At 34.7% G+C, this 15771-nt stretch overlaps 1 protein-coding gene and 1 non-coding gene across 2 annotated transcripts in view; both read left to right on the top strand.

Moving 5' to 3' along the window:
• Positions 1-15771, top strand: part of CTNNA3 (catenin alpha 3) — a 1394003-nt gene that overhangs the window by 1108678 nt on the left and 269554 nt on the right. The gene's annotated exons all lie outside the window — the stretch shown is intronic.
• On the top strand, positions 8942-9075 carry LOC123955821. Its single transcript, XR_006821375.1, has one exon. It is a non-coding gene; the product is annotated as a U4 spliceosomal RNA (small nuclear RNA).

Raw genomic sequence — 15771 nt, 5'->3', positions numbered from 1 at the left:
TCACTCCTGGGACTCCAGGATCATGACCCTCGCAGAAGGCAGATGCCCAACTGACTGAGCCACCCAGGTGTCCTGAATTGGCTGTACTTTATTATCATTGTTCCTGGCTTAATATTTATAGCCTTTTTTTCTTGGAATAGCAGACAGGGGAATTTAAACTGAACATATTGTACGAAGGTACTACATAGGATTTGTGTCAAGAAAAGCTGCACAGTTTAGCAGTGAAAGAGATACTTTAACAACATGCGCTACAATGTCATGTCTTGCCCCAAAGAGTGCACTTAGTTGAAGAGAATATGAACACAAAAAACAAATAAACCAGCATCAGCGCCACTTGAAATTCATAAAGAAAATACTTAAAATATTTGATGAAAAGCAAATATGAAACATATTCTCCTCAAAGGATATTTCTGAGTAGACTAGAATGCTACTAGTGATGTGATAATTGCCTTATTTTCTAAATGATGATAAAGTACTTTTGTTTCTGATGATAATGTTGTTATTGAGAGTTGCTAAATCTATTAGGTTTTATCAACATCATTTTTGAACCAAAAGAGACTATGAAGAAGAAATTGTAGGATTAGGCCTTTTCACTTAAAAAGAAAAGGTTTTTTAAAGCTTTTATTTATTTATTTGAGAGACAGTCCTAGAAGAGTGAGGGGCAGAGGGAGAAGCAGGCTCTTCACTGAGCAGGGAGTCTGACTCGGGGTTCCATCCCGGTACTCCAAATCATGATCTGAGCAGAAGGTAGATACTTAACCTAATAGGCCACCCAGGTGCCACAGATTAGGCCTTTTCTAACGTGAACAGTCAGCCCACTGAATCTAATAGTAAAATACTCCAGGGTGGGGAGATTAAGGATGGAGCAGATAGTACCTTAGCTGTTTCATCCCCAGGGTTAAGGGAATACAAGTTGAAACAGAATATAGGTATACTTTATATTTTAGAATAGTGAAATAATATGAATTCACGAAAATTGCCATTTTTAAAGAATTTCTTATAATTATAGTTATTTCTTTTCCATTGCTATAGGTTAGCTCTTACTCTATCAGTTTCCTTTGATAATACTCTCATAAAATTCTGTATCTAACTTATCATTGTCCTTACTATGTATTATTAGATTTTTTTGTTTATTCTGCATCATTTCTATTAAACTATAAGCTCCTCCTGAATACAAACCATATTTATCTTACTCATCAATGTAATACTGACCTCTATTGAACTATTTTTCACAGGGGAAAAAAATGAATGCTTATTTTATGGTGTCTTAAACAATCTTTTAAAAAATATGCAATTAAAATGCATATTTATAATAGGAACATTAGACAGAATAGAAAGAGAAAAGAACAAAAGTGTTAGTTAATTGTCCTATTATCCAGAGATAACTACTATATATTCTTTCAGACATTTTCCTTCTAGTATGCAAATATATGTTTTTAAATCATTTAGTATTCCAAAAAGGGACCAGATTATATATATCATTCTTCAATCTCTGTTCCCTCTTCCCCCAATTTAGGCTTTTCCACGCAAAGCCTCAGTTATTACTGCTTTCTAAACTACCCGGCTCATACTATTTTAGCTTTATATTTCACACATATGAAGGTGATCCTTCTTTGGCTAGTTATACAGACTAACCAAACAACTTTGTAAACCCCCTTTGGTTGCAGGGACCCTGGATCTAGAGCTTGCATGATGAAACCATCCCACTAGCATTTTGTGACAGTGTTCCCTCACTGGTATAAAATATGAATTCCTCACAATCAGAAAAATAAATATAAAAAATTTTTAAAAAAGAAGAATCTTAGATGGCCCTATCAGGCAACTCCTGGATTACAAGTACTGTAGGTCATTGTTGCATTTGGAATACTACTTATTCATACCTTTTTTGATGTCACAAAAATCTGTTATTTATCTCAAGAAAATTATATTTTGAGAAAGTTATGAAACAAATGTTGACTGTGAGGCTAATAATGCCTTCAAATTGCAAAGAAAGGTATATCTTGTATACAATAGTTAGTATTCCATCTACAGAAGACAGACTAATAACATATGCCAACTATGTCATGCAAGTCATTCCTTGATCCTAACAATTGTGTTTTTATTCTTACAAAATACAATTTCCTTAGTCATTTCCATTTTAGCCATTCTAGTGGATGTTAGTGGTACTGTATTTTAATAGACATTTCCCTGATGGATGTGGATTTTGAGAAGTTTTTCAAATATTTATTGACCATATGAATTGCCAATTTTGTGAAATACCTATAAAGCTTTTACCTATTTTTTAAACGAATAGTATGATTTTTTTTCATTGATGTAAGATTATTATACATTCTAGATGCTTTTCATTGGTGAGATAAAATGTATTATGGTTATCTTCTTTCACTCAGTGACTTGCTTTTCACTTGTTGATTATTTGAGAGAACTAATTTTTAATGAAATTGAATTATAACAACTGGACTTTTCCCTTATGGTTAGTGACTTTTTTCTTGTATAAGAAGTAATTGCCAAACCTCAATGTCATGATATTGCATAGAACTTTATTGTTTTTCTTTTTATATTTAGATGTACAGCTTTCCTGGAATTGACTTTTAACTATGTTGTAAGATAAAGGTCAAGATACACTTTTTCCCATGTGGCTCTCCTGTAGATCTGTTAACACCACTTATTAAATCAACCATCTTTTTCCACTTCAATTCAAGGTCAACTTTGTCATAAATCAAGTGACTGTGTACATGCCAATCTGTTTCTGGACTGACTTGAGAATCAACATCTTTACAAAACCGAATCTTCTAATGAATAAGCATGATAAATTGTATTCATTGTCTATTGCTGCATAACAAATTGGGTCAAGTTTAAGAGTTTAAAACAAAATACATTTATTATCCTTCCATTTCCGTGGGGTGGTAGTCTGGGTACAAATTAGCTAGATTCTCTGTTCACAGTCTCACTAGGCTAAAATCAAAGTGTTGGCCAGGACTGGTATATCATCGGAACCTTGGGGAAGTCATCATTCTCATTAGGATGTAACTCTGAAAACCTCAGATGATCCAGTGATTAGCATACATTGCAGGCTGTATTTCTTTTGATCTCCCTGGATCCCTCTTCTCTGTTTAGAATGGGAAATCGTATTTTCTGTTTGTATGTACTTAGAAGCAGTAGTGTAGCATTAAGATAATTTATTCAGTAGTGCTAATTTGGTCCTTTGAAATCTGAGAGTAAGGAGGAGTAGAGAGAGAATGGGGGCTTTGTCAGATAATTGTGAAACTCTTAACTTTCTCATTGTTGGAATTCTTACAAATAGAGCTAAATCATACACATATTTGTGGATAATTGGATAATGAGAGCTAGCTTATTTACTGTAGTTTTGCAGTTAGCTTCTCTAGTAGAAGGGGAGGATAAAATAAAATAACTGTATTAATTTAACATATACACCCATTCCAGACATTTCATTTTGTTTGCTCTTTACTCTGAAATGAAAGGTGACTAAAACCACTAATTATATTGTATAAATATATCTCACTGTATAATGAGGGGAAATAGCATTAAAATCAAGAGCCAAGAAGTCAAGCTCTTGTGTCAGGTTAAATTCTTAAACATTCCTATTTTGGGAGAATCCCCTCACCCCCTAAAATGTTTTAGAGGTATGGCTACTGACTATTAGGACATTTCAAATGACTTCATCAAAAATGAAGAAAAGTATTTGATGATCCAGTAAATCTTGTGAGTTTTGTCCATTACGAAATTTTTACGTGGAAAGACTTTTTGAAATGAAGTTAGATTCAGAAAATAAAATCATGGTTAAGAACTAAATGTACACTGCTTTTGAAAAACCATTAGGACTATAAATTTCAGTGTATAGTACCATTTAATTGCTATCATAGTATGGTTAGCTTATATCTTAGGAGCACCATGTTTCCTCTTTTGAAGTTAGATATTTTAGGACTTTGATGAAAACATATTAGTTACCTTTCGGTAAAGTCTTTTATTATATCCTTTTCTTAATTATGCGAAAGCATGACAGAGCAGGTAAGCATTGCCATCAGTGTCTGACTCTCCTCTGTGCCCACCTTGTGGGAAGAAAAATTGGAAATTCCTAACTTAAAAGCAAATATTTTAGAATAAAATTGTTACAATACACATTATTATCATGGCAAGCAGAAAAAATGCTATATGACATTTACAAAGCATTGTAGAGAAAGTATTCTGTACTAATTTCCCATTACTTGGGGTAATGGGAAAAACATGGACTATACTATGAATTATGGCAGGATTAAATCTGAATCTCTACTGAGTAAATCTTTGTTGAACTGAATACTTCCTACTAAATATTAATGTGATAATCTTGGTCATTTATATCTGGCCAATAATCGTCAGGATGGGTAATTTATATTTATAAACCTCAGTTTCTTCATCTGTAAATTAGATTAAATAAAGATTTACAATTGTTTTTTGGCAATCCTAAAATCTAAAAATCCCTCTGAAAAACAGAACCTATTCTTGTAAATCATTTGGTGGTAAAACTTGTGTGAAGTGTTATGAGGTTAGTGAGAGTCTTTTTTTTTTTTTTTAATCCTCAGGTTTGAGCCAAGATTTTTTAATCCAAAGGTATGAATTATCATGCCTTTGGTTGTTGAACTATTAATACAGTTATAGAAATATAGTTATGGAAAGAGAAAGAAAAGCATTTGTTTTCTAAAATCCAAAGGAATATAAATTCTATTATATATTTTGCACTATAGTTTCTATAAAATGATATGGATATATACTTATTTTCATAAATAACACAGTATCTTGTATACAAAAAAATGCTAACTTCCTTTCTACTACTTGGTATTATTCTTCAGATATTTACTCCTTACTTGTTTTACCTGGATCATATTGATTTTTCTTAATCTCCAGAAACATTACAAACAAAAATTGTGAGCCCAAGATACATTTTAGGAATGTTCTAAAGGTCAGTTTAAGGGAATTACAGATATTTTTTTTTTTTTGTATCTCGGAGTTGAAAGTAGGACTGATAACCCAAATATCTAATTATATACAGCCAAAATATAGTAAATCAAAAAATATAATAAAGTTAGGACAGTTATTACCAGGTAACTTTATAAAAAATAAGGACATTTGACCAGATGAACTTGGTCTAGAAAAGAATACCCATTTAGAAAGTAATGAGTTTTGGAATATTTGCCACTATATGAACACTGTAGCATTTCAGTACACTCATTTGTTTTCATGCTCTTCTGTTAGACTGTAGGACCTTTAAGAGTAGGATCCATTTCTTTCTTTCTTCCTCTTTCTCTCTCTCTCCCTTCCTTCCTTTCTTACTTTAAATCCAACTTCTTTAATACACAGTAAGGACTCAGTAATTTTTAAATAAATGAATAAACACATAAATAAAAAATTTAAAAAGACCAAAAAGATAAGAGGATCATTTTGGACTCATTGTCAAATGACAGGGTTTGAATTAAAATATATTGAAACTAAGATCCAGATACACATCTAACAATGCAGGGAATGAATAGACATTTTGAATGAGCAAGGGTTCTTCTTAAATTTATGAGGTACAGAGTTGTTATGACTCCTGGTATATACTGGTCCGGATGGAGTGTCATCTTCATAAAATTACTAAGGAGAGAGAATAAAAAGAAAAAGTCATATTAAAGTAAAAATAAAAGAAAAGAAGAATCAGGCCAAAAGAAAAAGAGTAAACAGAATCGATGGGTACCATGAGAAAGGTGGAGACTACTACTTTCTAGCAAAATTTTCAAGACTCTGAAAAGAATAGCTCAAATCAGCATGTTTTATGTCATTAAAGTGAACCAATTTTAATTAAAATGATGAAGGTCCAATGACCCATTGATTGGACAGTAACCTAGGTCATAAAAGATGCAAGGCTTTCTTTTTGTTCTGTAATTTGTACTCAACCCAGAAGCCTCTGGCCTTCTGTCTCTCTTAAGGCATATCCCAACATGCAGAATGATTGCTTTCAAGCACTGTGATTCTAAATACAAGGTCTTTGTAAAATTGTGCTTGGCTGACAAAACTGAAGCATATACCACACGAAACATTATGCCATAAGGTGGCCCCACCATTCTCACTGGCTTGTTATGTTGCCTTGTTAATACATTCAAAATGTCTTCTTTGAATTTGGGATTCACAAATTTATCTGACCCATCATTCATTCATTCAGCTGTTTTGTAAAAAATGCAATGGAATTATTTTCATAATTTTCCTGAAAGCTACTAATAAGTGCTGTTTGGTTAGATAAAGTGACATGGTGAAATTTTAAAATAGCAGTATTGAATTTAGAATGAGATAAGCAGAGATGATTTTATGGAGATCAGAGGCAAGCTCACTAGCTGTTAAGATGAGTGCAGTTATCATGTTCTTTGGACTTAAAGATTAACAAACTCATTTTTTCAGGGCACCCGGAAACTGATCAGGATTATGCTAGCTGGCTTTTGCTAACATGGCCACAAAACACTTGAACTGAAAACAGTTAAATTGAATATTTATTTATGATTTTGGTCACAGAAGCAAAGTAGCTTAGAAATAATACCAATTAGTTAGTGAACTGCTCTTCCTCTAGGAAAATTTGTGTACTAAGCCAGGTTATAATTAGACGGTGGCTTGGTGAATGTGCGATCAGAGCCAGAGTTGATTGGACCTAGCATCATCAATTTTATGTTACCCTCAACAGGGAGAAACATTGGCCAAGTCAATTCACACTACCTGGTCAGGATATTTGCTCTCCTGAACAGTGCAAGAAACACACTAATGACCTTTTGTTTTACTCAAAGAGGGTAAACTGCAGTGTGTTAAAGATGTATTCTCCAAATTATAACCACAATCTAGTTATGTCTTTCTAAGATAATGTCTTGGACGTCTGTGTTTGAAATGTGAACAATTTTATAGAAATTTTCCCAAATTATTTCTGCATCTGGTAAATCTTATCCATGCTTCTCTATTTGTGGATATCTTTATTCTTATGTCTTATGAGCTACATTGTAGTTGTCTATTGCTGCATAGCATACAACCCCAGATCTTAATGGCTTGAAAGTACATTTATTATCTCACAGTTTCTGTGAGACAGGAATCCTGCAATTATTTAGCTGGATGGTTTTGGTTTAGGTTGTGTCGTTAGGTTTTAGTCAGTGCGTTGGCCAGAGTTAGAGTATATGAAGACTTGATTGGGATTCAGGAAATGGTCCTATGATTGCTCATGTTGCTGTTGACAGTAGGATTAAGTCCTTTGCCATATGGGCGACTCACAACATGTCTTTTCCCACTGCAAGTGATAAGAAAGAGAGAGAGAGAGGAACACAGAAGAGAAGCTACAGTTCTGTATAACCTAATCTCAAAATCCCTGCAGTTTTTTCAGCTCACACAACATAGCATACCTACTTTCAAAGCCACACTCGTATTTTAAGTTCTTATCACTGGAGCATTATACGTATTATATAAAAATATTTATTTATTATTTATGGTTGCATGATGAAGCACACAAAAACAGCTTTTTAAAACAATAGTTATTATTTCACGTGTGTGTGTGTGTGTGTGTGTGTGTGTGTCTGTGTGTGTGTGTTAGGAATCTTGGATTCCTAAGCTGGTTAAGTTTGGCTTACGATATTAGATAAGGTTACAGTCAAGGTATTGGTCAGGTTTATCATTTTTGGAGACCTAAATGGGACTGAAGAATTCACTCCTAAGTTCTCCTATGTGGTTTTGGAAGGAGACTTTAGTTCTTAACCACTGGGCTTCTCTCATAGGGCTTCTCACAACATGGCTTTTTCTAGAACAAATGATGAGAGAATGAGAGAGAGAGAAAAGAGAAAGAAAAAAAAAACTAATCTTGGAAGTATATACCATTACTTCTGTCATAATCTCTTAGCCATGGGCGATTACAGGGTTGTAGGTTCTAGGAGGAGGCAAGGATCACAGGAGACCGTATTAGAGGCTGGCTACCACAGCTACGATGGATGTGGCTTGTTTAAATTTAGGAAGCACTAAAATAGAGTGGCTAAAACATGACTCCCTATCCTGGAAAAAAATGACAATTTCTTGGAAAAAAGAAAAAAAAAAGCTGAATATACACTTATCTTATAATCCTATAATTACATTCTGGAAATTAATTTCAGAGAAATGATAATTTAAGTCTACACAAAAATAAATACATACTTTTCATAGAAGATTTTTGCTATATTTAAAAAGTGAAATGATCAAAATATTCATGTAATTAGTTAAGCAAACTGTGATTTAGCCATTATGGAAAACTACTTGCCCATTAAAAAGAACAATATTAATAGGTGCAACAATTTGAATAAATCTCAGAGCATTATCCTGAGTGAAAAAAAAGTCAATCTCAAAAAATTTCATTCTATATGATTCCACTTTTACAGGATTTTTGAAATAAAAATATAGAATGGAGAACAGATTAATGGTTATCAGAATTTAGAGACAGTCAAGGAGAGAGAGTGAGTGTAACTCTAAAAGGGTAGTCTGAAGGAAATCTCTGTGGTATGGAGTAGTTCTATCTCTTGGTTGTAGTGGTGATTACATGAATCTACGCATGGGATAAAATAACATGAAAGCACATACATACTTTGCACCAATGGTAGTTCCCTCGTGTTGCTATTATACTGTAGTTGTGTGTAATGTAACCATTAAGGAGTAAAGGGTAAAGGGTACATGGCACTGCTCTGTACTATCTTGCAACTTCCTGTAAATATATAATTATTTCGGGGCGCCTGGGTGGCTCAGTGGGTTAAAGCCTCTGCCTTTGGCTCAGGTCATGGTCTCAGGGTCCTGGGATCGAGCCCCACATCGGGCTCTCTGAGCTCCGTGGGGAGCCTGCTTCCTCCTCTCTCTCTCTGCCTGTCTCTCTGCCTAGTTGTGATTTCTCTCTGTCAAATAAATAAAATATTTAAAAATATATATATATAGCTTTGCGCAGTGGCAGTATTGTAGCCAATGAGGTTTATCCGAGGCGCGATTATTGCTAATTAAAAATATATATATATATAATTATTTCAAAATAAAAGTTTAAAAAATAAGGCATGGCTCTTCAAATCAGACAGTTTTCAAATCTCACCTCTGTTACCTACTAACTATGGATAAATTGCTTAACCTTTTTTTATTAGTTTAGAAGATCCCAGTTAATTTGTTCGGATAATTTGTGGTGACAAAAATTGTACATAGAGGCTAGAAAGAAAACACCTGAACGTGAAAGTACAGGAGACTTAAGATTTTCCTTTCTTTGCATTATTCTTACTTTTCAAATCTGTACCAAAAAAAAGGGGTGAAGAAATAGTGTGGGAGGGGCAGAATGGAGAGGGAAGTCCTTCCAGAATTTAATTGTCAATCGATAACTTATAGCTTGTGTTATTCTTACCAATGGGTGGCATTCTTTTTGTTTGTTCATTTGTTTCAAATTTTATTTAAATTCTAATTAGTTAATGTATAGTGTAATATTGATTTCAGGAGTAGCTTTTAGTGATTTATCACTTACATACAACACCCAGTGCTCATCACGAGTCTCCATAATCGGGGGTGGCATTATTGAAACATTGATTTTCCTTTTTGGGTGTAGTCATGACATAAGTCTTTGATACTTATCTAAACTGTTGGTCCCGGCTCGTATATTATTCATATTTCAGTGATCTTATTTAGTATCATTATATTTTCATCTTGAATCTTTTTTTTCTTTAAGCAACTGATTATAAATTTATTAAAAAGGTTGATTTAAGTATCAGCAGTGGTGACTTCAACCTCCACTCCTGGCTCAAATACGGATGGAAATAATCTGCTTGCCAATCTCTGAGGGATGGTGCAAGTCAATGAGTCATTTGTGCATCCTCACCTGAACATGATACCAAGTGTTAGAATCTTCACTACAAGAAGTTTTTCCTGTAGTCATTCTCAGAGTTTTTTGGGCATCTGGTCTGGTCCTTTCTCTTGGAGATTCTTTCCCTTTTCCTTCTCATCAAATTAGGGTATAACTTCTCTGAAAATTTTGCCTTGCTGCTGCTGGAGTCATTCTGATTTGGGGAATGGCCACTTCTGGTTGCACAGGTGTCCTTCCTGGACCTTTAAAAGCCATGGCTGTTGTGCAGCTTCCTGACCCACTTGTTTCTCCTTGAGAGTGGACAGCAGGGAATCAGGAGCAGCATCAGAAACTCTGGGTAGGTAGAGCTCCACTGCAGCTGTACCATGTCTTTCTTGAAATACAGCTAACAGTCTCTCTTTGCTACCACTTTAGGAGTGTGTATAGAGAGTTACCATATATTGTTCTACTTATAACTTCTTATTAATGTCATCACTTCCTGATTTTGCTTTTCTAATAATGATTTACAATCCAACATTTCCATTTCCTCAGCCCTTAGAGATGGAATCATTGCATGTTTTCAAGTATGAAAGGACGATGATACGTTTTAAAACATCTGCTCTTTTTTTTAAAAGATTTTATTTATTTATTTGACAGAGATCACAAGTAGGAAGAGAGGCAGGCAGAGAGAGAGAAGGGGAAGCAGACTCCCTGCTGAGTAGAGAGCCCAATGTGGAGCTCAACCACAGGACCCTGAGATCATGACCTGAGCTGAAGGCAGAGGCTTAACCCACTGAGCCACCCAGGCACCCATAAAATATCTGCTCTTAAGTAATCACTTGCCTCATGTACAAAATGAGGATTATAATATCTAATTTAAAGACTTACTATGGGCATCAAATGAAATAATGTTTGTGAAGGGCATAGTGCATTGCCTATATTGGCTTAAACATTGAATAAACAGTAACTCAATATGCCAGCACCTATATTTTCCTCTGCTACTGTTTCCCCTCACATTCATTCTTGAACATTCTCTGTTTTGCACTGGCTCATAATGGTAACCATCCATTCAGCCATGCTGGAGTTGTGCTACATTTTCTGAGTACTCTCTCCTCCTGTAAGTTCCTTCACTGCATCATTTCTTGCCCATTACTCTGTGCACAACAGATTCCACTGGATACTGAAGCCACATTGGAAAGAGAGCCTTCTTCCATTTTGTTCCTTTCAAATATTGAGTTACATTCCACAGCAACATAATGTGTCCCTTTTTTGAAGATTCACTTATGAGTCACAAGTCTATAGGGAATCAGCCTGGGGCTATTTCAAGGGAAATCATCACACTATATACTGAGAATCTCCTCTCCCCTCGGACAACCAACCTGCATTTTTGGACAGATTATGCATCTCACTTCTATTTCACAGAGAATGAGTTCCTTTTTAGGACGTTGCTCAGTTCCTCCAACAAATAGATTTCTTGTTCCAAAGAGACAAGTTTAATATGTCACAGTATTTTCTTTCTCTTTTCTCCTCACTTTATGTTCAGAAAATCCACTAATTGGGTGATATGTATTCTCTTTCTCTCTTTCCTGAAATACCTAAATGATAAGTAATGTGATAGAAAATTAGAAACTAGCCTAACCAAACACTTGTATTATAAGGGACAATAAGAGATAGGAAGCAACCCTTATCTCTTAAAACAACGAAGAATACATTGTCCTGAACTCTCCAGGCCGCATGCTCCCACCTATCTCTCTCTTCAAATATGTATCAATGTGTATATATAAATGCAGCAAAAGTAGATTTAATGCAACTATATCAATTACTGTCAGATGCAAACAATATAATAAAGTACACCTAACTAAGATTTTATGTCTTTATTGTCATGTCAGCAATTAACATGGTATTTTCTACAATTTATATGCTAGGTAAGGATTTAACCTCCTGCTAGCAGATACACAAATATTTTGTATGAAGGAAAAGGAAGCACAACTTAAGTGGGTGTGACTTCATGCTGCAGATTTCAATGGGCACGTTTTCTTTTATTTAGCAGGTGAAGGGTAATGTTAACTCGGAAGACAAAGAGGTGGGATAGCTGCTACCTCTGTGAGTTTGGCAGACTGCCAGCATCACAGGCAATAGTCTGCTAAATCTTTTTTTTTTTATTGCTTTTGTTCGTGTAGACTACTGAATACAATGCATAGAAACACAATCCTTTCAAAATTACACAACCTCCAATGCTCCTTACAATGTTTTTGGCTGCTATCAACCAAAAGCCCACTTTCTGCTGATTTCCCATTTTAAATGACTCTTAAAATAATTTCTTGAATTCTTCTCTCATGAAGCAATTCTAAGGAAGGGGAAAAAACAAATCCCCCTAAGAAATTTGGGTAAATATGGCCAAGGGCCAAAGCAGAAAATGTGCTTTGCAAAGCAGTAGCCTGCCATTTCTTACATATTAAACCCATTATTGTGAATTGGGCATTTCGTCACTTCTTTCTTCCTGAAATGCGTCTTACAGCCGTAGGCACTTGGAAATGCTCTGAATTAAAAAGTTTGGAAGTTTTAAATTAGTTCATGGTCTGTGATGGGTGAGTCCAAAAGTGATTTAGGAGGCCAAGGTGCGTTAATATTACTAATGTTTGCAAGATGTTTCAATATTTCTTTTCATCAGCTTAGCTCATAATCAATTATAAGATAATAATGAAATTATTCTGGAAATCATCTTAGATCTATTTTAAGTACTAGTACAATTTTATAAAATTTCCCTGACATATAAATAATATAGCTTCTTAATTTATCTTATCTGGTATGATATATGAATAAATTACTATTTTCTTTTTAAGTTTTAAAATCTGTAATCTGTATCAAATACACAAAAGCAAGTAAAGACATTTGGAATACTATGTGAAGCATTACAATTTATGAGAATCGCTTTCCTTCATCTGCAAATATGAGGATACCTAACATTAAATAAGTAATTTTTTTTGTCTATCTAAAGGTAATCTAAGTATTCTATAAAGTTATAAGTAGAAACTCCCTAACAGAAAAAAATATATATATTCTTTTTTAAAAAAGATTTTATTTATTTATTTGAGAGAGAACATGAGAAGCGAGGGAGGGTCAAAGGGAGAAGGAGACTCCCTGGTGAGCAGGGAGCCTGATATGGGGCTTGATCCCAGGACTCCAGGATCATGACCTGAGCTGAAGACAGTGACGTAACCAACTGAGCCCCCAGGTTCCTCAAAAAAAAAAAAAAAAAAAAAAAAAAAAATATATATATATATATATGTATATTCTTAAAGCTATTCTTAAAGCCATTTGAATGAAAAATTTGCAAAGGGATTGTGATAAATGATACACTTACTGGCTGTATGGAGCAATTTGTACAACATAGGACAAAAAAGACATCTGTCATTCTTGTTCTAATGATATTTTCCTGAGAGAGAGCTAAACATTAATGAATACATTTATGCAAATACTTAATTGAAACCTTCACAACAATGCAGCATTGAAAGCTGTAGCCCTCAATTACTCTGGTTTCACCTTCCCACTCTTCCCTTTTGGTGTGGGAGGGGCTACTCCCTGCACACCCTCTCCCTAAATAATCCCTTCGCAGATGCTGCCCATGTCTGCTGTCCCTGTATCTGGAGCCCCTTGGAGCTTTGGTGTGGTGAAGGTTGAAGTGTTACATTATTCATTTTTACTATTTCACTTTTTATATTCTCCATGAGGTCTGGCTCTCCCTTTGGAACTCAGGATCCATTATATCTTCATGCCTTGGCCAAAACTTCAATTTTTTTAATTCCTCAAACTGCTGTCTTTTTCTGTGTCGATGGTGTTGCTGCTGCTTGGAAGCATTCTGGGAAAGGATCCAGCTCCAAATTTACATTGGTTATAAATCAGGCAATTCATTAATGATACAGCATGACCGAAAGTTCCCAAACCCTTGCTTCCCTGAATGTTACCACTTAGTCCTATAGATGCCCCCAGAGAGCTCTCTTATTTATGGAAAGTGTTCTTTCTACAATGTAACATCTGAGAACATTTCCTTGGAGGTAACCCACCCAGAATGTGGCTTCCTGCATTTACCAAGGGGTTTGGGTCCTAGAGAGATATTATAATTCTATCATTTTCAGTGAGATCATGTTTTCAACACATTTTGTAAATAAACTCTTTGTGAATTGTTTTGTGAACCTTATTCAGTTATGTTGGGTTTTTTTGTTTTTGTTACCCCATCTGCTTATCATAGTTTTATATATGTGCAGGACACACTGATATCCTACCTGCATTATAAAAAAACCATATTATGTTGTTGTAGTTCATGCAGTTTTAAAGGAAATGTAAATCTCTGTGAAAATAAGTGTACCAAAATATATACATTTAAGCTAAAGATAAAATTGAAGCATTGATTAAAAGAAATATTCATATCCACTCAGTGGCTTTTCCCTGGAATTGTGAAATTGGCCATCCTCTATAGAAATTCTTTTTTATTGCTGAGCCTAAGAAATTGTGTAATAACTAGAGGTTTTTTTCTTATCAGAATAAAAATTTGTACCCCTTTATTTGTAATGCAAGAACCTTTGACCCAATTGAGGCTTGATTATTTCACTAAGCTAAAATTATGAATCTGCTGTTTTTATTATCTTGTTTGTTTTACTAAATTATAGATACTAAAGGATCATGATTATTTTTCTCCTATAGCAGTTGTATATTTCATGCTTCCTAGAATACCTAAGCTTTTTCTACCCATACATGGCACAGTTGTTTTTCAGTGCCTAAAGATCCTTTCTCATATTTATTCTCATTTTACTCCAGCTGGTTTGTACAATGCTATTACTTTAAACAATCAATTAAAAATCAATTTAACATGCCTTAGATGTTATATGCTAGATGAATTTTCCTACAAATCTACATTAAGTAATGTATTTGACTGTGTTTTCAAGATACAAGAGCCAGAAAAGGGCACAAATTTAGAGAAAAGCATTCTTAGCTACTACATATTGTTTTATCTCTCTCTCTCTCTCTGTTTTGTGTCTCTTACTCTCCTATAAAAGTTGGTTAGATTACAGACTGAAGTGTTTATTATCTCATACAGAAAATGCATAGATATTTGCCATAACATATACATATTTCAACCAAGCATAAGAAACACACATTCGTTTTCCTGAGTCCACATGGCTTACTATAGTCCCAATCTGTAAACAGAACCTAACTTACTACTATAAAATATGGAGATATGGAAAATGGGCTTATCTCTGACTCTTCTGTTTTTCACAGCCTTTTAAAACATATTGTCTTGTAAGACACCTATAATGTCTGCATCTTCTACCTTCTATCCACCCACTTCTCCACACTGACCTTTTTTATAGTTTCTCGAACATGCCAAGTATGATCACACTGCAGGGCTTTGGAAATACCAGTTCTCTTTGAATTGCATCTTTTTATCCCAGATGTATGCATGCATCTCTCCCTCATCCCCTCACCTCTTTTCCAAATGTACCTTATTGATAAGACGTACCTTAATCTCCTCATTTAGAATTCTGCGCACTCATTCTTCCTACCTTGTTGCAATTTATGACATTTCTTTCCTTATAAAATATCAGACATTTACTCATTCATTATAGCTTTAAAAATAGTTATTTATTTGAGAGAGAGGGAGAGCCTGAGCAGGAGCAGAGGCAGAGGGAGAAGTAGGCTCCCCACTAGCAGGGATCCTGATGTGGGGGGTTGATCCCAGAATCCTGGGATCATGACCTGAGCCAAAGGCAGACACTTAACTGAGCCACCAAGGTGCCCCCATTCATTACATTTTTTGTCTTTCCCCTCAGTAGAAGCTTTTTTCCCCTCAAAATACATATCCCTAAATCATAGAACAGTGCCTGGGATAAAGTAGGGTCTTTACTTATTAACTGAATGCATAAATATGTATGACGTACCAGAAATTATGT

The sequence above is a fragment of the Meles meles genome, chromosome 13, assembly GCF_922984935.1.
Source record: "Meles meles chromosome 13, mMelMel3.1 paternal haplotype, whole genome shotgun sequence".
Lineage (NCBI taxonomy): Eukaryota > Metazoa > Chordata > Mammalia > Carnivora > Mustelidae > Meles > Meles meles.
Note: the sequence above shows the minus strand (reverse complement) of the source record. Positions and strands in the feature narration are given on the sequence as shown.